The 24,042-nt window shown below is 41.9% G+C and overlaps 1 protein-coding gene across 3 annotated transcripts in view; it reads left to right on the top strand.

Annotated features, from left to right (window-relative positions):
* Positions 1–20,473: 20,473 nt before the first annotated feature.
* LOC110522717 (unconventional myosin-IXAa) overlaps positions 20,474–24,042 on the top strand; it is a 275,787-nt gene continuing 272,218 nt past the window's right edge. For 2 of the 3 annotated variants that reach the window (XM_036969516.1, XM_036969518.1), the window contains exon 1: positions 20,475–20,903. The gene's annotated coding sequence lies outside the window, so the exon portion shown is untranslated. Of the gene's footprint in view, positions 20,904–24,042 lie in introns of all 3 variants that reach the window. The other variant, XM_036969517.1, reaches the window with a different exon arrangement.

Consider the following 24,042-nt stretch of genomic DNA (forward strand, 5'->3'; position numbering starts at 1 on the left):
TCATACCGCTCAGGAAGGAGACACGTTCTGTCTCCTAGAGATGAACGTACTTTGGTGGGAAAAGTGCAAATCAATCCCAGAACAATAGCAAAGGACCTTGTGAAGATGCTGGAGGAAACAGGTACAAAAGTATCTATATCCACAATAAAACGAGTCCTATATCGACATAACCTGAAAGGCCGCTCAACAAGGAAGAAGCCACGGCTCCAAAACCACCATAAAAAACTGCAACTGCACATGGGAACAAAGATCGGACATTTTGGAGAAATGTCCTCTGGTCTGATGAAACAAAAATATAACTGTTTGGCCATAATGACCATCGTTATGTTTGGAGGAAAAAGGGGGAGGCTTGCAAGCCAAAGAACACCATCCCAACCGTGAAGCACAGGGTGGCAGCATCATGTTGTGGGGGTGATTTGCTGCAGGAGGGACTGGTGCACTTCACAAAATAGATGGCATCATGAGGATGTAAAATTATGTGGATATATTGAAGCAAAGACATCAGTTAAAGCTAGGTCGCAAATGGGTCTTCCAAATGGACAATGACCCCGAGCATACTTCCAAAGTTGTGGCAAAATGGCTTAAGGATAACAAAGTCAAGGTATTGGAGTGACCATCACAAAGCCCTGACCTCAATCCTATAGAACATTTGTGGTCAGAACTGAAAAAGCATGTGCGAGCAAGGAGGCCTACAAACCTGATTCGGTTATACCAGCTGTCAGGAGGAATGGGCCAAAATTCAACCAACTTATTGTGGGAAGCTTGCGGAAGGCTACCCGAAACGTTTGACCCAGGTATGTTGTATCACGCTAGTGATACAGTTACTACATATAACTAGTGACAGCTCAGTTCCTTATGACCAGTGACAGATTAGTTCCTTATAACCAGTGACAGCTCAGTGCGTTATGACTAGTGACAGCTCAGTGCGTTATGACTAGTGACAGCTCAGTGCGTTATGACTAGTGACAGCTCAGTTCCTTATGACTAGTGACAGCTCAGTGCGTTATGACTAGTGACAGCTCAGTGCGTTATGACTAGTGACAGCTCAGTGCGTTATGACTAGTGACAGCTCAGTGCGTTATGACTAGTGACAGCTCAGTGCGTTATGACTAGTGACAGCTCAGTTCCTTATGACTAGTGACAGCTCAGTGCGTTATGACTAGTGACAGCTCAGTGCGTTATGACTAGTGACAGCTCAGTGCCTTATGACTAGTGACAGCTCAGTGCGTTATGACCAGTGACAGCTCAGTGCGTTATGACTAGTGACAGCTCAGTGCGTTATGACTAGTGACAGCTCAGTGCGTTATGACTAGTGACAGCTCAGTGCGTTATGACTAGTGACAGCTCAGTGCGTTATGACTAGTGACAGCTCAGTGCGTTATGACTAGTGACAGCTCAGTGCGTTATGACTAGTGACAGCTCAGTGCGTTATGACCAGTGACAGCTCAGTGCGTTATAACCAGTGACAGCTCAGTGCGTTATAACCAGTGACAGCTCAGTGCGTTATAACCAGTGACAGCTCAGTGCGTTATAACCAGTGACAGCTCAGTGCGTTATAACCAGTGACAGCTCAGTGCGTTATGACTAGTGACAGCTCAGTGCGTTATGACTAGTGACAGCTCAGTGCCTTATGACTAGTGACAGCTCAGTGCGTTATGACTAGTGACAGCTCAGTGCGTTATAACCAGTGACAGCTCAGTGCGTTATGACTAGTGACAGCTCAGTGCGTTATGACTAGTGACAGCTCAATGTCTTGACTGAAGCTGAACAGCGAGGCATAGATTTGGCGAATGCCTATGTGTGTTATTTATTTATTTAATCTTTATTTCATCAGGCAGGTCAATTAAGAACAAATTCTTATTTACAATGACGGCCTAGCAAGAGGCAAAAGGCCTCCTGTGGGGCAGGGGTTGAGGATTCTGTGGGACAGGGGTTGAGGATTCTGTGGGACAGGGGTTGAGGATTCTGTGGGACAGGGGTTTAGGATTCTGTGGGGGAGGGGTTTAGGATCCTGTAGGGGAGGGGGTTTAGGATTCTGTGGGGGAGGGGTTGAGGATTCTGTGGGGGAGGGGTTGAGGATCCTGTGGGGCAGGGGTTGAGGATTCTGTGGGGGAGGGGTTGAGGATTCTGTGGGGCAGGGGTTGAGGATTCTGTGGGGCAGGGGTTGAGGATTCTGTGGGGCAGGGGTTGAGGATTCTGTGGGGCAGGGGTTGAGGATCCTGTGGGGCAGGGGTTGAGGATTCTGTGAGGCTGGGGTTGAGGATCCTGTGGGTCAGGGGTTGAGGATTCTGTGGGCCAGGGGTTCAAGATTCTGTGGGGCAAACAAAGCACATCACAATAAGGGAGACATTGCCATGGAAACAAAGCACTTCACAACAAGGGAGACATTGCCATGGAAACAAAGCACATCACAATAAGGGAGACATCGCCGTGTAAACAAATCACATCACGACAAGAGAGACATTGCCATGGAAACAAAGCACATCATGACGAGAGACATCGTGAATACTTCAATAAATGTGCAAATATTTCTAAAAATATGTTTTCCCTTTGTCATTATGCGGTTTTGTGTGTAGATGGGTGAGAAAAAAAATATTGAATCCATTTTGTAACACAACAAAATGTTGAATAAGTCAAAGGGTCTGAAGACACTCTGAAGACACTCTAGTTGCAAAGCAGTTCTGAACTTTATTTGCTTTTTGACCTAAGCCTACTGTGCTATATTATTGATTTTGTTTTCAAACGAGCAAATGCAAATGCGATATGCTCAAGGCATCTGAATGTATTAAATTCTTTCCACCCATCTTGTAGTGAAGTGAACACAGTATAGACTCCCACTGAACGTTTCAGCCGAGGCTAAGCCAGTGTTCAAGCCATGATTCATGATTTGCGTTTCTGCCCTTTTATCAATAAGATAAAACTTTTGCCAACAATAGCAGAGTAGCCTACAGCCTCCAGATGAAACCAGGCACTGAACATAATAAAACAGGAAATATAGTATAGCTCTAATCGGGGCCATTTCCTGTATTCAAGCAATTTAATGAGCGGAAAAATGAGGCTTATACAGTATGTTCACACCACAAATACTTCGGGGAACGTCTGCCATGTTTTGTCTAGAAAAATAAACGGGCTGTGAATTTATCGACGGGGTTGACAGACGGGGTTGACAGACGGGGTTGACAGACGGGGTTGACAGACGGGGTTGACAGACAGGGTTGACAGACGGGGTTGACAGACAAGGTTGACAGACAGGGTTGACAGACAGGGTTGACAGACGGGGTTGACAGACGGGGTTATTTTATTAGTTGGTTGATTTGAGAGGCAATGTTGTTGTTTTTTCACAGGGGGGGCAAATATTAGTCCCATCGTCCTGATGCGAGGGACTTGAGGGATCCCGTGTTGTCTATACCCCCCTCGGTGAGTGTGTTTGACAGAGGCGAGTTGTTAGTGGAGGCCAGAGTGTAGCAGAGCAGACCTGGGATCAAATACTATTTGACATCATTTGACATACATTAGCTGTGCTTCACTGAGCTTGCCTGGTGCAATGGAACCTAGAATTGTAGAAAAAGTGCAACTCTGCCCTTTTGTCCCATCACGCAGGCAAAATCAAATGCTACAAGTATTTTAACGATTTCAAATAACATTTGAACCCAGGTCTGGAGAGGAGAAAGGTATGTCGTCTCGTCCACTTTTCACAGCGTCCCACCATGCTCAGACGTTGGCCGTGACACATGACACGTTTATTGTAACGTTTCTTATCTCTTGGAATGTGCCAATGATTTACACAGAGCGTCGTTTGAAGCCGGCTGTGTGTTTTCTGGACTACAGAGCTCCTCAAAGGAAGGAGGGCTTGGTTGAAAAGTAAATCACGTTTAGGATGTCAGAATATCTTTACCTTAAATGGAAAGAGGCTTATGATTTTGATATGAGCCTGCATTTGAGACTAAAGTGTGAAGACTAGTTTCCCAGTGCTTGATTGAGCTTGTCTGGTGTTTCAATCTTCACTTACGTGTTAAACGTCACTAACTTAACTCCTGTACAGGACTTAATACCCGTTCCCAGTTTCCCAGAGCGCTTGGAGAGAGCTACTGACAGTCTCCTTCATACTGAACTGTGTGATCTATCTCCCTAACCTGGGCAGTACTGGTGTGTTCTAGCCTGGAGAGTACAGGTGTATTCTAGCCTGGAGAATTCAGGTGTGTTCTAGCCTGGACAGTACAGGTGTATTCTAGCCTGGAGAGTACAGGTGTATTCTAGACTGGAGAATTCAGGTGTGTTCTAGCCTGGAGAGTACTGGTGTGTTCTAGCCTGGAGAATTCAGGTGTGTTCTAGCCTGGACAGTACAGGTGTATTCTAGCCTGGAGAGTACAGGTGTATTCTAGACTGGAGAATTCAGGTGTGTTCTAACCTGGGCAGTACTGGTATGTTCTAGCCTGGAGAGTACAGGTGTATTCTAGCCTGGAGAATTCAGGTGTGTTCTAGCCTGGACAGTACAGGTGTATTCTAGCCTGGAGAGTACAGGTGTATTCTAGACTGGAGAATTCAGGTGTGTTCTAGCCTGGAGAGTACTGGTGTGTTCTAACCTGGAGAGTACAGGTGTGTTCTAGCCTGGAGAGTACAGGTGTGTTCTAACCTGGAGAGTACAGGTGTATTCTAGCCTGGAGAGTACAGGTGTGTTCTAGCCTGGAGAATACAGGTGTATTCTAGCCTGGAGAGTACAGGTGTGTTCTAGCCTGGAGAATACAGGTGTGTTCTAGCCTGGAGAGTACAGGTGTGTTCTAGCCTGGAGAGTACAGGTGTGTTCTAGCCTGGAGAGTACAGGTGTGTTCTAGCCTGGAGAGTACAGGTGTGTTCTAGCCTGGAGAGTACAGGTGTGTTCTAACCTGGAGAGTACAGGTGTGTTCTAACCTAGAGAGTACAGGTGTGTTCTAACCTGGAGAGTACAGGTGTGTTCTAGCCTGGAGAGTACAGGTGTGTTCTAACCTGGAGAGTACAGGTGTGTTCTAGCCTGGAGAGTACAGGTGTGTTCTAGCCTGGAGAATACAGGTGTATTCTAGCCTGGAGAGTACAGGTGTGTTCTAGCCTGGAGAATACAGGTGTATTCTAGCCTGGAGAGTACAAGTGTGTTCTAACCTGGAGAGTACAGGTGTGTTCTAGCCTGGAGAGTACAGGTGTGTTCTAACCTGGAGAGTACAGGTGTGTTCTAACCTGGAGAGTACAGGTGTGTTCTAGCCTGGAGAGTACAGGTGTGTTCTAACCTGGAGAGTACAGGTGTGTTCTAACCTGGAGAGTACAGGTGTGTTCTAACCTGGAGAGTACAGGTGTTTTCTAACCTGGAGAGTACAGGTGTGTTCTAACCTGGAGAGTACAGGTGTGTTCTAACCTGGAGAGTACAGGTGTGTTCTAACCTGGAGAGTACAGGTGTGTTCTAACCTGGAGAGTACAGGTGTGTTCTAACCTGGAGAGTACAGGTGTGTTCTAGCCTGGAGAGTACAGGTGTGTTCTAACCTGGAGAGTACAGGTGTGTTCTAGCCTGGAGAGTACAGGTGTGTTCTAACCTGGAGAGTACAGGTGTATTCTAGCCTGGAGAGTACAGGTGTGTTCTAGCATAAATGCTTGAGGAGAAAATATAAAAAATGTATCTTATGCTGTCTAGTATCTATAATACAGGGTATAGGACAGTGATCACTAAGGTCACTTGCAAACACACCAAAAGACATGTAGTTATGTCACACCCTGATCTTTTTCACCTGTCTTTGTGATTGTCTCCACCCCCCTCCAGGTGTCGCTCATCTTCCCCATTATCCCCTGTGTATTTATACCAGTGCTCACTGTTTGTCTGTTGCCAGTTCGTCTTGTTTGTCAAGTCAACCAGCGTTTTTGTGTCTCAGCCCCTGCTTTTCCACAGTCTCGCTTTTTCTCACCCTCCTGGGTTTGATCCTTGCCTGTCCTAACTCTGAGCCCTTCTCCCTGACCACTCTGCCTGCCCCTGAGCCTGCCTGTCTGACCACTCTGCCTGCCCCTGAGCCTGCCAGCCGTCCAGTACCGTTGCCCCTCTGGTTTACTGACCCCTGCCTGCCTTGACCTGTCTATTGCCTGCCCCTGTTGGATTATTAAACCATTGTTAATTCGACGTTGTCTGCATCTGGGTCTTACCTTCATACCTGATAACTTATGGGGGTTATTTGTGAGAATTAAATCTAACAATGAGGATCTATCAAGATTTTTCCCATTTAACCGAGTAGGTTTTGTGATTAGCTGGGTTAGATTCAGATGAAAAACAAATGTTCTTGAAGTTATCAGAGATGGGTGTCAGCCAGTCCAGGTTGAAGTCTGTCACGACTTCTGCCAAAGTTGATCCTTCTCCTTGTTCGGGCGGCGTTCGGGGGTCGACGTCACCGGCTTTCTCGTCACCACCGATCCATGTTTCATTTTCGTTTTGTTTTGTCTTCATTGTATGGAATGGTTTCCATTCCATAATCATGTTCCTTATTTAACCCTCTGGCTTTTCCTTTTGGTTTGTGCGTGATTGTTTTCGTCAAGGTGTTCCGTGTTCCGTGTTCCGTGTTCTGGATTGTTCATGTTCATCCTTGTTGGGTTATTGTTGATATTGAGTAAATATCGTGGCTTTACTCATACCTGTGTCCTGCGCCTGACTCCGCTTTATTCCATTCACCTGGAACAATGACAAAGACACCTAAGACCACCAGTTCAGATGGTTTTAAATGCTCAGCTATGATACTTAGTCACATCAACTACCTCCCTAGCCTGGAGAGTACATGCACAACTGTGAAGCAGCAAAGCCCTTGCTGTGGCAGTTTGGTTGGGGAAGGCTATTGTTGATAAGGAGCAGGAACTGGAGACACAACAGGGTTGAGATGAAAATATGTCTGTTGTAATATTGAGTGTTGGGGTCTGAAACCAGTTGAGGAACATGCCACTCTGGGCCTATGGGGGATTCCCCCCCCCCCCCCCCCCCAAAGTGGTTTGGTCCCATTGCTCACACCTCGTCTTGTAGGAAACAGACATGAGGAGGCAGTCACTGTGACAGCTTGTTGATGCTCATAGTCACTAGAGAGGCATCACGTTTGTTATGTAACAAAACCACTGCACATTGAGAAGACCACAGAACGTGGCAGAGAAGAGGCTATGTTTACTCTATAATCCAGCACTATTGTGATGTCACAATAGCTTCATGTTCTCATAACCAGGGTTGTGTAGGGTCAACCATGTTGTGACCCAGACCCATTTTTTGACATAAATCCCTAGTCTATTCATGACCTCATACTTAACCGTATTTGGGCTCTTGCGCTATAGCCACACAATAACCCCCTGTTATTATTACAATGTCAACTACAGTTGGAAGGCTTGGTAGGTTGACTGGGCTGGGATTGGCTGGGAGCCAAGAAGGGGAGGGCCAGATCCATTGCTGTGGCCTGATTAATGACATTTAACTGCTTGAATAATAGATGACTATTTGATTAGAATGTATAATGTCACGTGGGCTACTAACATTCTCTGATGTATTGTAAATGCTATTCATGTTGGAGATATTAATATCAACGTTTAAAGAAGGCTGAGCCTCATGCAATGTGAAACATTAGATCGTCAGAGTTCATTTGATTAAAGGAACTAGGACAATGTTACTAATTGACCATTGTTGCTCATATAATTAACAAGAGAACAGATTGGAAATGATGCATACAATTACATTCATGGAATCAACAATCTAGCTACAATATTAAAGCTGATACTACCCCGTTCTGTTGCTTTAAGTCTTTCTCCGTCAACAAATAAGCCATATTGTTGTGAACTACTCTGTGCAAATGACTGACTAATGTTAGATGTTCAATATTCTTCCTTAGGACTCGTAATTGTTTGGCATCTGTAAAAAGGAGGACTATGATGGTACAGTTGGTTGGCTGCCAGTGCGGTGGCCCACTCAGGCCTGCTCTGAAGGCTTTTATTGGGCCCGTTAACCTTAATGTGGTGGCAGTATGAGCTGTGTGTTCCTGGTGAAATATCGGAGCCGACAGGGAAGGCAACACATCACCCAGAGGGTGGCATGGCTCCAGAGACAGTCAATCTGAGAAGCACCAGGCCTGATGACAGACTGTCATCCCCAGACCCTCTCACTACTCTGCCCTGCGTTCACTCCCCTTTGTGTGGTTCCACTCCCTAACAAAGACACTGCTATTGTTTATTTACTGAACTGTATGAAGTGACAGCATACAGGGAGCACACAGGGAGCACACAAGGAGCACATAGGGAGCACACAGGGAGCACACGGGGAGCATACAGGGAGCACACAGGGAGCACACGGGGAGCACACGGGGAGCACACAAGGAGCACACAGGGAGCACACGGGGAATGTGTTGTGATCTTCCTCAGTTTTAATGTTGGTCCACTCTGATGAGTAGCAAGATGGCGCCGACAGAGATGGTCACCTCGCTTCGAGTTCTTAGGAAACTAGGCAGTATTTTGTTTTTTAATGTATTATTTCTTACACTGTTACCCCAGGAAACCTTAAGTCTTATTACATACAGCCGGGAGGAACTATTGGATATATAGAGCAACATCAACTTACCAACATTATGACCAGGAAGCTTTCCCAAAGCGGATCCTCTGTTTGGACCACCACCCAGGACAATGGATCAGATCCTCTGTTTGGACCACCACCCAGGACAATGGATCAGATCCTCTGTTTGGACCACCACCCCGGACAATGGATCAGATCCTCTGTTTGGACCACCACCCAGGGCAATGGATTTAATCCCAGTAGTCAACCCAAAACAAAGACGCCGCAGAAGGGGCAGACGAATGCCCAGTCTCTTAACAACAAGGTAGATGAAATTCGGCGCAAGGGTTGCATTACAGAGAGACATCCTCTGCTTCATGGAAACATGGCTCTTCTCGGGGTATGTTGTCGGAATCGGTTCAGCCACCGGGCTTCTCCATGCATCACGCCGACAGAGATAAACACCTCTCTGGGAAGAGGAAGGGCGGGGGTGTATGCTTCATGATTAACGACTCATGGTTTAATCATAACAACATACAGGAACTCAAGTCCGTCTGCTCACCCGACCTAGAATTCCTTACAATCAAATGCCGGCCATATTATCTCCCAAGAGAAATATTGTTAGTTATCGTCACAGCTGTGTACATTCCCCGTCAAGCAGACACCACCACGGCCCTCAAGGAACTTCACTGGATGTAAACTGGAAACCATATATACTGAGGCAGCATTTATTGTAGCTGGGGATTTTAACAAAGCAAGATTGAGTACAAGGCTACCTAAATTCTAACAGCATATTGATTGTAGTACACGCGGCGGTAATACACTCGATCACTGCTACTCTAACTTTTGCGATGCATACAAAGCCCTCCCCTGCCCTCCCTTCGGTAAATCCGACCACGACGCCATCTTGCTCCTACCGTCTTATAGGCAGAAACTCAAACAGGGTGTACCAGTGACTAGAACCATTCAACGCTGGTTTGACCAATTGGAATCTACACTTCAACATTGTTTTGATCATGCGGACTGGGATGTATGTTCCGGTCAGCCTCAGAGAACAACATCGATCTATATGCTGACTCTGTGAGTGAGTTCAAAAGGAACTGCATTGGAGATGTTGTACCCACCGTGACTATTAAAACCTACCCTAACCAGAAACCGTGGATGGATGGCAGCATTCATGCAAAACTGAAAGCGCGAACCACCGCATTTAACCATGGAAAGAGGTCTGGGAATTTGGCTGAATATAAACAGTGTAGTTATACCCTCCGCAAGACAATCAAACAAGCGAAATGTCAGTACAAGGACAAAGTGGAGTTGCAATTCAATGGCTCAGACACGTCTCGTATGTGGCAGTGTTTACAGGAAATCACGGACTACAAAAAGAAAACCATTAACGTCATGGACACCGACGTCACGCTTCCAGACAAACAAAACACCTTCTTTGCCCACTTTGAGGATAATACAGTGCCACCGTCGCAGCCCGCTAACAAGATCTGCGCCCCCCCCCCCTTCTTTGTGGCCGTCGTGAGTAAAACATTTAAACGTGTTAACCCTCGCAAAGCTGCTGGCTCAGACGGCATCCCTAGCCATATCCTCAGAGCATGCGCAGACCAGCTGGCTGGTGTGTTTACGAACATATTCAATCACTCCCTATCCCAGTCTGCTGGACCTACATGCTTCAAGATGGCCACCATTGTTCCTGTGCCCAAGAAGAAAAATCTAACTAAACTAAATGACTATCTCCCTATAGCACTCACTTCTGTCATCATGAAGTGCTTTGAGAGACTAGTCAAGGACCATATCACCTCCACCCTACCTGACACCCTAGATCCACTTCAGTTTTCTTACTGCCCCAATAGGTCCACAGACGATGCAATTGCCATCACACTGCACACTGCCTACTGACTACAGTTTCATAACACAAACATACACCTGCTAAAAATGACCATGAACAGCCTGACTGATGGCAGTCATCAAATCAAATTACATTTTATTGTTGACAAACACACGGTTAGCAGACGTTACTGTGAGTGTAGCAAAATGCCTGTGCTTCTAGTTCTGACAGTGCAGTAATATCTAACAAGTAATCTAACAATTCCCCGACAACTACCTAATACACACAAATCTAAAGGGGTGAATTAGAATATGTACATACAGTGCCTTGCGAAAGTATTCGGCCCCCTTGAACTTTGCGACCTTTTGCCACATTTCAGGCTTCAAACATAAAGATATAAAACTGTATTTGTTTTGTGAAGAATCAACAACAAGTGGGACACAATCATGAAGTGGAACGACATTTATTGGATATTTCAAACTTTTTTAACAAATCAAAAACAAAAAAATTGGGCGTGCAAAATTATTCAGCCCCTTTACTTTCAGTGCAGCAAACTCTCTCCAGAAGTTCAGTGAGGATCTCTGAATGATCCAATGTTGACCTAAATGACTAATGATGATAAATACAATCCACCTGTGTGTAATCAAGTCTCCGTATAAATGCACCTGCACTGTGATAGTCTCAGAGGTCCGTTAAAAGCGCAGAGAGCATCATGAAGAACAAGGAACACACCAGGCAGGTCCGAGATACTGTTGTGAAGAAGTTTAAAGCCGGATTTGGATACAAAAAAAAATCCCAAGCTTTAAACATCCCAAGGAGCACTGTGCAAGCGATAATATTGAAATGGAAGGAGTATCAGACCACTGCAAATCTACCAAGACCTGGCCGTCCCTCTAAACTTTCAGCTCATACAAGGAGAAGACTGATCAGAGATGCAGCCAAGAGGCCCATGATCACTCTGGATGAACTGCAGAGATCTACAGCTGAGGTGGGAGACTCTGTCCATAGGACAACAATCAGTCGTATATTGCACAAATCTGGCCTTTATGGAAGAGTGGCAAGAAGAAAGCCATTTCTTAAAGATATCCATAAAAAGTGTCGTTTAAAGTTTGCCACAAGCCACCTGGGAGACACACCACACATGTGGAAGAAGGTGCTCTGGTCAGATGAAACCAAAATTGAACTTTTTGGCAACAATGCAAAACGTTATGTTTGGCGTAAAAGCAACACAGCTCATCACCCTGAACACACCATCCCCACTGTCAAACATGGTGGTGGCAGCATCATGGTTTGGGCCTGCTTTTCTTCAGCAGGTACAGGGAAGATGGTTAAAATTGATGGGAAGATGGATGGAGCCAAATACAGGACCATTCTGGAAGAAAACCTGATGGAGTCTGCAAAAGACCTGAGACTGGGACGGAGATTTGTCTTCCAACAAGACAATGATCCAAAACATAAAGCAAAATCTACAATGGAATGGTTCAAAAATAAACATATCCAGGTGTTAGAATGGCCAAGTCAAAGTCCAGACCTGAATCCAATCGAGAATCTGTGGAAAGAACTGAAAACTGCTGTTCACAAATGCTCTCCATCCAACCTCACTGAGCTCAAGCTGTTTTGCAAGGAGGAATGGGAAAAAATTTCAGTCTCTCGATGTGCAAAACTGATAGAGACATACCCCAAGCGACTTACAGCTGTAATCGCAGCAAAAGGTGGCGCTACAAAGTATTAACTTAAGGGGGCTGAATAATTTTGCACGCCCAATTTTTCAGTTTTTGATTTGTTAAAAAAGTTTGAAATATCCAATAAATGTCGTTCCACTTCATGATTGTGTCCCACTTGTTGTTGATTCTTCACAAAAAAATACAGTTTTATATCTTTATGTTTGAAGCCTGAAATGTGGCAAAAGGTCGCAAAGTTCAAGGGGGCCGAATACTTTCGCAAGGCACTGTATGTACATATTCTAATTCACCCCTTTAGATTTGTGTGTATTAGGTAGTTGTCGGGGAATTGTTAGATTACTTGTTAGATATTACTGCACTGTCAGAACTAGAAGCACAGGCATTTTGCTACACTCACAGTAATGTCTGCTAACCGTGTGTTTGTCAACAATAAAATGTAATTTGATTTGATGACTGCCATCAGTCAGGCTGTTCATGGTCATTTTTAGCAGGTGTATGTTTGTGTTATGAAACTGTAGTCATAAAAACAGTTTCATGACACATCAGTTTGTCAACAGTTTCATGACACATCATTTTCCCAATAGTTTCATGACACATCAGTTTCCCAATAGTTTCATGACACATCATTTTCCCAATAGTTTCATGACACATCAGTTTCCCAATAGTTTCATGACACAAATATACAGACATCTAACAATGGATATGAGTGTCGGGTAGCAATCACTCATAGTTTCATTTTTAACAATATGGACGGTGGGGAACTCATCCTTCCCTGACTCCCTTCCCGTCCACAGAATAAAGTTATCCAATGACAAATCAGAGGGTGAACTGTCTCCAGAGACAGTACATCTGAGAAGCACTAGGCCTGAAGATGGACCAGCGTCCCCAGCCCCTGTCACTGCTCTACTCTGCCGTCCTTCCACTCCCTAACAGAGGCTTGTGGTAGATATTTGATATCTTTGAATGAATTCTGCATTAGAAATTTGACTATCCAACAGTGCTGTTGTACATAGCGTTACACAGGCGGGTTGGGAAGCGAACGTATTGATGTTATGTTATCTGTTTTTATTTTTTATTTGTTAGTTTTTGGAGGAAGAATTGAATGATTACGTTCGTTTGGGCCGGAATGCATTTGCTCCATTGTTTGTTGATGTTTTTTTTTGATTGGCAGCCCAGCTTTCATTTTACAGAGTGTGGCTTTAAAAGTAATTTGAGAAGTGAGGATAGTCCCATGGAATTACATCCCGGTAGTCTAATTAATTTAGACACACACACACACACACACACACACACACACACACACACACACACACACACACACACACACACACACACACACACACACACACAATATGCTACTGTGACAGTTATTTTCAGGTCCATCCCTAACAAAGGTTGTTTTGATCCGATTTAGGTTTCTCTGTGATGTGAAAGGTCTTTGGTATGAACCTCTGTGCCTATTGTCCCTCCCGGGCTCCACAAACTGCTCTGAGTTGATGTGGCCTTTTCATGTAAAGCACCTGTCAATTTGGACAGTGATGCTAGTCTGCCTTGAATGTGTAGAATGGGTCCCCTCTGTGCAAGGGAGTTGTAATTCCAATTTACAGAGCCAAAGGGAACATTTCCTTTTCAAAATGTCAGCCCTGGAAAATAAGTCACAGGGCTTGGAAATCAATCCCCTGAAAAACAGGTGGGATGTTTTCATTTCGAAAACCCAAAGAGGAGTTAATTTACCCATACATTCCACAGTACTGTATACAAATGATGAACACGGATGTGAACTTTTTCTGTCACATATCAAATAGGATAGTCAACGTCATAAAGCCGTGAGAGGCCCTGGAGCAGTTCCTCTGTGTGTATGTGTGGAGGTATGTATACTGTACTGTATGTGTGGTGGTATGTATACAGTACTGTATGTGTGGTGGTATGTATACAGTACTGTATGTGTGGTGGTATGTATACAGTACTGTATGTGTGGTGGTATGTATACTGTACTGTATGTGTGGTGGTATGTATACAGTACTGTATGTGTGGTGGTATGTATACAGTACTGTATATGTGGTGGTATGTATACAGTACTGTATGTGTGGTGGTATGTATACAGTACTGTACTGTATGTGTGGTGGTATGTATACAGTACTGTATGTGTGGTGGTATGTATACAGTACTGTATGTGTGGTGGTATGTATACAGTACTGTATGTGTGGTGGTATGTATACAGTACTGTATGTGTGGTGGTATGTATACAGTACTGTATGTGTGGTGGTATGTATATACAGTACTGTACTGTATGTGTGGTGGTATGTATACAGTACTGTACTGTATGTGTGGTGGTATGTATACAGTACTGTATGTGTGGAGGTATGTACACAGTACTGTATGTGTGGTGGTATGTATACTGTACTGTATGTGCACTTTATGTGTAAATCATATTTTACACTGAAATCATCTTTAACACTGAACTCATCTTTAACACTGAAATCATCAAGCTTATAAAATACATTGTTGATTTAAATGTTTAAGCTCATTGGAAAGTAAGTGGGAAGTAAGAAATAAAATACCTGTCTGGGAACATTCATCAACATATTTTGCACAACAACTACCTGTCAACACACGTCCAAAGGGTAAAACCAGATTTTGAGTCCCCCGCTTAAGACTGATGCAGACTCTTTTTTTCGGATGTCTTTTTTGGTGCGGTTTGGACAGGCCTCGATTTTCAACGTCCACTGACGTTGATTTTTGGTCCAGTACGGACCAAATCTGAACCAATCATAGACGTCTATATTTCGCAAGTTTGGACAGCACAGTACGTCAACATACATTACAGTAGAGCACAGTAGATACAGCACAGTAAAGAAAAATAAAGTATAGTATGTTACAGTATAATGTACTGTATTGTACTCTACTTTACTCTAAAGTACTCTGCTCAATTAAACTGTACTGTACTCTACTGTACTCTACTCTACTGAATTAAACTCTACTGTACTGTACTCTACTGTACTCTACTGAATTAAACTCTACTCTACTGTACTCTACTGTACTGTACTGTACTCCACTCTACTGAATTAAACTCTACTGTACTGTACTGTACTGCTCTGTACTGTACTCTACTGCACTGCACTCTGTACTCCACTCTACTGAATTAAACTCTACTGTACTCTACCCTACTGTACTGAATTAAACTCTACTGAACTGTACTCTACTGTACTGCACTCTACTGTTTTATACTCTACTGAATTGAGCTCTACTGTACCGTGCTGTACTTTACTGAATAAAACTCTACTGTCCTGTACCGTACTGTACTCTACTGTGGTATACTGCGCTCTAATGTACTGAACTGTGCTGTATTGTACTATGATGTTCAAACTTGTGAAATTTTGCCTAGAAGTCTATGATTTGTTCAGATTTGGTCTGGTCCGAAACAGCCAAATATGTACTTGTTTGGTGACGGGGTTCATTAGAATCATACCCAGCATGCTTTGCAAGTGTTTGTTTTACATTTACATTTTGGTCATTCAGCAGATGCTCTTATTCAGAGTGACTTACAGTCAGTGCATTCAACTAAGATAGATAAACAATAACATATCACATTCATAGCAAGAACAAACTATTTCTGTAACCATTACTGAAAATGTTTTTGTAGTTGAAGAAGTGGTCTGTTGGTGAAAATATGTAGATATACTTACTTTGAACTTCATTAAAAAAGCATTAATTAAGTTGTACAACTTGAAACAAATGGAAGTGTAATATTGAATACTGGTGTTAATGGGTCTTATACTGTTTTTATATGTACAAATGATGTAAAAGAAATATGATACGTTTTTTTTAAGGAAAATACTTTTTAAAACATTTATTCCAAAAGAATGAAAATAAAAAAAGTGCATGTGACAGATGGGAGCAACACTACATATTCTGTTGTCATCTTCAATTGGCTCCTCTTTCCTTTCATTAAATGGATATAGTAGTAGTGCTTCTACGTGCTTCTACACCTGCATTGCTGTTTGGGGTTTTAGGCTGGGTTTCTGTACAGCATTTTGAGAGATCAGCTGATGTACGAAGGGCTATATAAATACTTTTGATTTGATTTAGCTGAAAGTAATTATTGTGAAATAATGCTTCCATCATTGAGAATGTATGTGCAGTTGAAAATTGGCCATAGAATCAATGACCAAAGAAAATGTACTTTTTCAACATCTGTAAATTATGTATTTTCATTCAGAACCCGAAAATGAACCTGATTCCAACATCTGGGAAAATACTTCTTTGCAACGTCTGGGAAATGTGTAGTTCAGAACCAAAAAAGAACCTAACTTCAACGCCTGGAAAATGTGTATTTTAGACGTCTTTTCAACATCATTTTGCATACTGGGTTGCTGCCGATGACTATTTGCATCTTTCTCTGGCTGAGACTCTGGCTGAGTTTGTTTTGATTGCCAATAATAATAATCCATGATAATTAAACTACTATTACAACTAATATTGTAACTACTACTACTATTACTATAACTACTACTACTACTATTACTATAACTACTACTACTACTATTACTATAACTACTACTACTACTAATATTATAACTACTACTACTACTATTATTATAACTACTACTATTACTATAACTACTACTATTACTATAACTACTACTACTATTACTATAACTACTACTACTACTAATATTATAACTACTACTACTACTATTATTATAACTACTACTATTACTATAACTACTACTACTATTACCACTATTACTATACATACTACTAGTATTATAACTACTACTACTACTACTACTACTACTACTATTACTATAACTTCTACTAATATTATAACTACTACTACTATTACTATAACTACTACTATTACTATAACTACTACTACTACTAATATTATAACTACTACGACTACTATTATTATAACTACTACTATAACTATAACTACTACTACTATTACCACTATTACTATACATACTACTAGTATTATAACTACTACTACTACTATTACTATACATACTACTACTACTACTACTACTATTACTATAACTACTACTACTATTACCACTATTACTATACATACTACTAGTATTATAACTACTACTACTACTATTACTATACATACTACTACTACTACTACTACTATTACTATAACTACTACTACTACTAATATTATAACTACTACTACTACTATTATTATAACTACTACTATTACTATAACTACTACTACTACTACTACTACTATTACTATGCATACTACTATAACTACTACTACTAATATTATAACTACTACTACTATTACCACTATTACTATACATACTACTAGTATTATAACTACTACTACTACTATTACTACTACTATTACTATACCTACTACTACTATTACTACTACTATTATACCTACTACTACTATTACTATACATACTACTATTACTATACCTACTACTACTATTACTACTACTACTACTACTACTATTATAGCTACTACTACTAATAGTATAACTACTACTACTAATATTATAACTACTACTACTACAATTATAGATACTACTACTATTACTATAACTACTACTACTATTACCACTATTACTATACATACTACTAGTATTATAACTACTACTACTACTAATATTATAACTACTACTACTACTATTATAGCTACTACCACTATTACTATACCTACTACTAATATTATAACTACTATTACTATACCTACTACTCGTATTATAACTACTATTACTACTATTACTATACCTACTACTACTATTACTATACCTACTACTACTACTATTACTATACCTACTACTACTATTACTAGACCTACTACTCGTATTATAACTACTATTACTACTATTACTATACCTACTACTACTACTATTATTATAACTACTATTACTATAACTACTACTACCACTATTATTATAACTGCTATTACTATAACTACTACTACTACTATTATAACCACTACTACCACTATTACTATACCTACTACTAATATTATAACTACTATTACTATAACTACTACTAGTATTATAACTACTACTACTACTATTACTATACCTACTACTACTATTACCACTATTTCTATACCTACTACTAGTATTATAACTACTACTACTACTACTACTATAACTACTACTACTACTACCACTATTACTATACCTACTACTAGTATTATAACTACTACTACTACTATTACTATACCTACTACTAATATTATAACTACTATTACTATAACTACTACTACTAATAATATTATAACTACTAATATTACTATAACTACTACTACTAATATTATAACTACTACTACTATTACTACAACTACTACTACTAATATTATGACTACTAATATTACTATAACTACTACTACTAATATTATAACTACTACTACTACTATTACTATAACTACTACTACTACTATTACTATAACTACTACTACTAATATTATAACTACTACTACTATAACTACTACTACTACTACTATTGCTTTAACTACTACTACTATTACTATGTCTCCTGACCCCTCCTGTCTCAGCCTCCAGTATTTATGCTGCAGTAGTAGTTTATGTGTCGGGGGGCTAGGGTCAGTTTGTTATATCTGGAGTACTTCTCCTGTCCTATTCGGTGTCCTGTGTGAATCTAGGTGTGCGTTCTCTAATTCTCTCCTTCTCTCTTTCTCTCTCTCGGAGGACTACCTGACATGATGACTCCTTGGTGTCCCCAGTCCACCTGGCTGTGCTGCTGCTCCAGTTTCAACTGTTCTGCCTTAATATTATTCGACCATGCTGGTCATTTATGAACATTTGAACATCTTGGCCATGTTCTGTTATAATCTCCACCCGGCACAGCCAGAAGAGAACTGGCCATCCCACATATGCTCTCTCTAATTCTCTCTTTCTTTCTCTCTCTCGGAGGACCTGAGCCCTAGGACCATGCCCCAGGAATACCTGACATGATGACTCCTTGCTGTCCCCAGTCCACCTGACTGTGCTGCTGCTCCAGTTTCAACTGTTCTGCCTTATTATTATTCGACCATGCTGGTCATTTTTGAACATTTGAACATCTTGACCATGTTTTGTTATAATCTCCACCCGGCACAGCCAGAAGAGGACTGGCCACCCCACATAGCCTGGTTCCTCTCTAGGTTTCTTCCTAGGTTTTGGCCTTTCTAGGGAGTTTTTCCTAGCCACCGTGCTTCTACACCTGCATTGCTTGCTGTTTGGGGTTTTAGGCTGGGTTTCTGTACAGCACTTTGAGATATCAGCTGATGTACGAAGGGCTATATAAATACATTTGATTTGATTTGATGATATAACTACTACTACTACTAATATTATAACTACTACTACTACTACTACTATTACTATAACTACTACTACTACTAATATTATAACTACTACTACTACTACTACTATTACTATAACTACTACTACTACTAATATTATAACTACTACTACTACTACTATTGCTATAACTACTTCTACTATTACTATAACTACTACTACTACTAATATTATAACTACTACTATTATTATAACTACTACAACTACTACTATAACTACTACTACTACTATTATAACTACTACAACAACTACTATAACTACTGCTACTATTATTATAACTACTACAACTACTGCTACTACTACTGCCATTATTATAACTACAACTACTGCTACCACTACACCTCGTTATTGTCCACCACAAATAACCAAAGTCATATCCATCATCACAATCCTTAAAATAACACTATAGTACTGTCAACATAATTTCCCGAATTTTCTCTGAATAGCACTATCACAACGAAGCCTTCCCCTCAGGAACTGAGAATAGATTCCACACCAAACCAGTGTTAATAATAGATTTTTGCTCCATCGTATTGTCAGTTAGCTAGTTAATTGAAACGTACTGTAGTAGTGTGGCTGCACGTTGAGATGGTGCTGACCATTAGATATATAGCTTATGTCTTGATTTATAAGACACGGTGAACCAGGATGAGCCTGGAGCTAAAGCGAGCCAGAGAGAGCAGCTGTAATTAGTGGATGTGCCTCACGTTAGAAACACTTATCACCCTGAGCGCAGATATGGCATGGGTCGTCTTCATTACACCAAACGGAAGAAAATGGCTTGAAACAGGGAGGAACTACCTGAACTTGTCCAATAACAAATGCTCGTTTTTATTTTCTACTGCAAAACGTTTTGCTACACTGTGTCCTGATGAAAACGACCCTATGTGTTCATAGGTAGATTTGCATAGCCTGTTTTTTGAATGGGGAACATTAGCGACTAGTTGTGTTTGGATGAACAAAACCAGGATAAAACAGGACAATTTATCTCTGGATCGTGATCTGGATCATATATCTCTAGCATATCTCATGCCTGGGATACTATAGACTACAGACAACGCAGAAAGCCTGCTCTTAATGTTCTTCGTTTCTGATCATTTCCAGGTAGACCTGCAGTAGAGTAGTACCCAGGTTATATTTTTATGGAGATCCCTCCCTCGTTGCCGCCCATTGCCATCACAACTCTCTCTCTCACCGAAGTGTAGGCTACCCTCCTAACTAGAGAGCGTAATGCGCCTGCTCAGCAGTTTACACCGATTGACAGAAGACAAATCCAAGCATCAGCGAGCGACGTGACACGGAGCTCCATATGCAATATTGTGACAAAAAAAATCTGAAAGAAATGGTGATTATCTTGAGCCACTGTAGATAAAACCTGGAGTGAATAAGATTTCCATTGAAGAAGCTAACCAAGGGTTGCCGTTTTGAAGACAGTGATATTTTCATTCGTGGAAATGGAATTGGTATGAGTTTTTGAGTGCAGTATTTGTAAGCAGACGGAGTGCAGAGAAGAGTGAATTCAAGCAACAGTAGAGGTAAGCCATAACGTCCCTCACACTTACACACAAGGACATATTTTATACAGTCTTATGACGAGGGCGGGAGCTTTTGTTCACGACACAAACATCACATCTACCCAACTGCCCCATGGTGCAAAGCCACTGTATATTGTCATCAAGTCTAATGCGAGCTGCTGCATAGCGTACGTTGAATGGCACAACTATCGTGTCCATTCAGTTGCAGCACAGAGACGTTTGTTGGGCTGTTATGTCGGAAATAACATGTGACACATATAGCCTCGAGTAGACGACAACATTCAGGCTTTCTTTACGTTTGGTTACGCGGTCGAGAACCACAAGCTCAGTCACCCTAAAAGGCTTGAAGAAGCATCATTCTCACCCCGTTGCATTTGATAATGTAAATGATGTTGTTTTCTCAAACACAGTGCAAATTCAACATATATTTCCCGAACTGCTGGGTAGTATTGTTGACCCCCCAACCTATCAAACATAGGCTACCAATACAGTAAGGAGCCTACAGTTTATCACAACGTGACACATTTGGTTTAGTTACTTTGTATGCAGACTAGTACTATTCCATGTCGCAGGGGGGGTGGAGCACTCAATGAAAAGTAATGACACTTTGACAGGCGTTGTTGTACACCTAGAGCCCCTGCGTTATTTGCCGCTGGTCAACGGGGCTTATTCAGTGACGTTTCGTTGCTGTTGCGTCAGAGCAACAATATATTCATTATTTATCTACGTTAACGGTATAATATATATTTATTTTAGCATCATGCCATTTTCTTTTAAGATTTTCTTTTACATGTTCATGTACTCTAGAAAGCACACGGGGCAGTTGAACATCTTTTGACACAAACCTGAATTGAACTGAACCCCCCAACCCATGTCTTAAGCACTGCAGAAGATGAGAGCTCCAAACTTGGCTTACCTTTCAACATGGAACATGGTACCTCACCCCTAGCTCATAGTCCACTCAATGTCCCATAGTGGGAGAAGCCATAGGCATAGAGACCCAACCACCCCTCCAACTATTAACTGCAGACATTGAGCAACAGTCGCTATGGGCCTTGGGCATTCCTCTTGAAATACCACAGTGATGTCATTCTTCTCAGCAGGGCAGATGGGCTAAAGCCATTATGGCGCAGTGAGGCGATATCTCCTCAGTATAAAGTTTACATCCAACGGTATCCATTTACAGCTAGGCGTTTATGGCAAGAGTTCAGTTCACGAGTGATGATCTATCGATTCCCGACGTCATTTCATGTTTTCATGTGAATCTGAGCTATTTTGTCGTTCAAACAGGCAGAAATACAGCCAGTATGACACGTTTTGCATTATATGTCAAAAAGTGATTGAAATCAAATGTAAAGACCCTTTTAACCCAGTGGAGGTGGTGTCCGTTCTGTTCTAGCGATAACCCAGTGGAGGTGGTGTCCGTTCTGTTCTAGCGATAACCCAGTGGAGGTGGTGTCCGTTCTGTTCTAGCGATAACCCAGTGGAGGTGGTGTCCGTTCTGTTCTAGCGATAACCCAGTGGAGGTGGTGTCCGTTCTGTTCCAGCGATAACCCAGTGGAGGTGGTGTCCGTTCTGTTCTAGCGATAACCCAGTGGAGGTGGTGTCCGTTCTGTTCTAGCGATAACCCAGTGGAGGTGGTGTCCGTTCTGTTCTAGTGATAACCCAGTGGAGGTGGTGTCCGTTCTGTTCTAGCGATAACCCAGTGGAGGTGGTGTCCGTTCTGTTCCAGCGATAACCCAGTGGAGGTGGTGTCCGTTCTGTTCTAGTGATAACCCAGTGGAGGTGGTGTCCGTTCTGTTCTAGCGATAACCCAGTGGAGGTGGTGTCCGTTCTGTTCTAGCGATAACCCAGTGGAGGTGGTGTCCGTTCTGTTCCAGCGATAACCCAGTGGAGGTGGTGTCCGTTCTCTTCTAGTAACCTACTGGCCTTTGTGTGCGCTCTACTAAACACTTACTCATGTGATAAGTCACAACGGTCTAGGAGATTTGTCACATCGTGATGTGCCAAACTGCCCATGCCATGTAAGTATTTTCAAAGAGGCCTTTTTTCCAAATTGGCCCAACATTTGGTCCAAGCACTGTATGACATTTTAGCTTAATATGGTTAGAAAACATATGGGAAAAGGAATTAGATTAAGCCTGCATCCGTCTAAGCTATTTATTGAATGTATGAAAAACCTTGTTTATTTTTGCTGTAATAGCCCGTGGTGCATTTAACAGTCAAAGAGGAATTAAAGGAATGTCTAAAGAAAAATAAACACATCTGACTGTTTCCCACCGTATCTGTCCAAAGATATTAAATTCATCTCCCCGTTCCGTGAGCGCTCTTCAAAGGACATTGTGTCACTGGCACAGATTGTTAGTGTGATATCAGCATTTTGTTTGATTCCAACATGGCCTGATTCTTATTGGGGCGTTCGTTTCTTATCTGTCTGCTGCTCAAAGCTCAAAGCAAGTGAGTCTCTTTATGTATTATGTCATACTATTTATGTATCCATTTATCTACTTTAACCTAAGTATTATGGTTGCAAGAAGATCAACCAATTCTTCCTTTACAGTAGGTAGGCATTGTTAAGCAACAATGTCCCCCCTCTGTGATGTTGTTCAACAGTCTCCATCTCTGTGGGGATAGAACCATGTTGTCACAGAGATTGAGAGCCAATGCTAACATGTGTCTGTCTTGCTACGTGTTCTCCTCTCTGTGGCATTAGCCAGCAGCTGGCGAAGGGGGAAGAGGGCAGTGGGCACTCCCCCTGGCGCAGCTGTGTTAGAACATGGCAATGCCCACTGGCTGCTCTCTATCTCCTGCCTATAGATGGAACGAGAGAGAGAGAACAAAGAGATGTGGACAGGCAGACACCTAGAGAGAACAAAGAGATGTGGACAGGCAGACACCTAGAGAGAACAAAGAGATGTGGACAGACAGACACCTAGAGAGAACAAAGAGATGTGGACAGACAGACACCTAGAGAGAACAAAGAGATGTGGACAGACAGACACCTAGAGAGAACAAAGAGATGTGGACAGGCAGACACCTAGAGAGAACAACATATATAAAGAACCATGTCAGTAGACTCTCCTTTAGGAGCCAGTCCATGATCAGAAACACAGACATACCCACGGGTACATAGTACAGA

Source organism: Oncorhynchus mykiss, chromosome 30, assembly GCF_013265735.2.
Source record: "Oncorhynchus mykiss isolate Arlee chromosome 30, USDA_OmykA_1.1, whole genome shotgun sequence".
Lineage (NCBI taxonomy): Eukaryota > Metazoa > Chordata > Actinopteri > Salmoniformes > Salmonidae > Oncorhynchus > Oncorhynchus mykiss.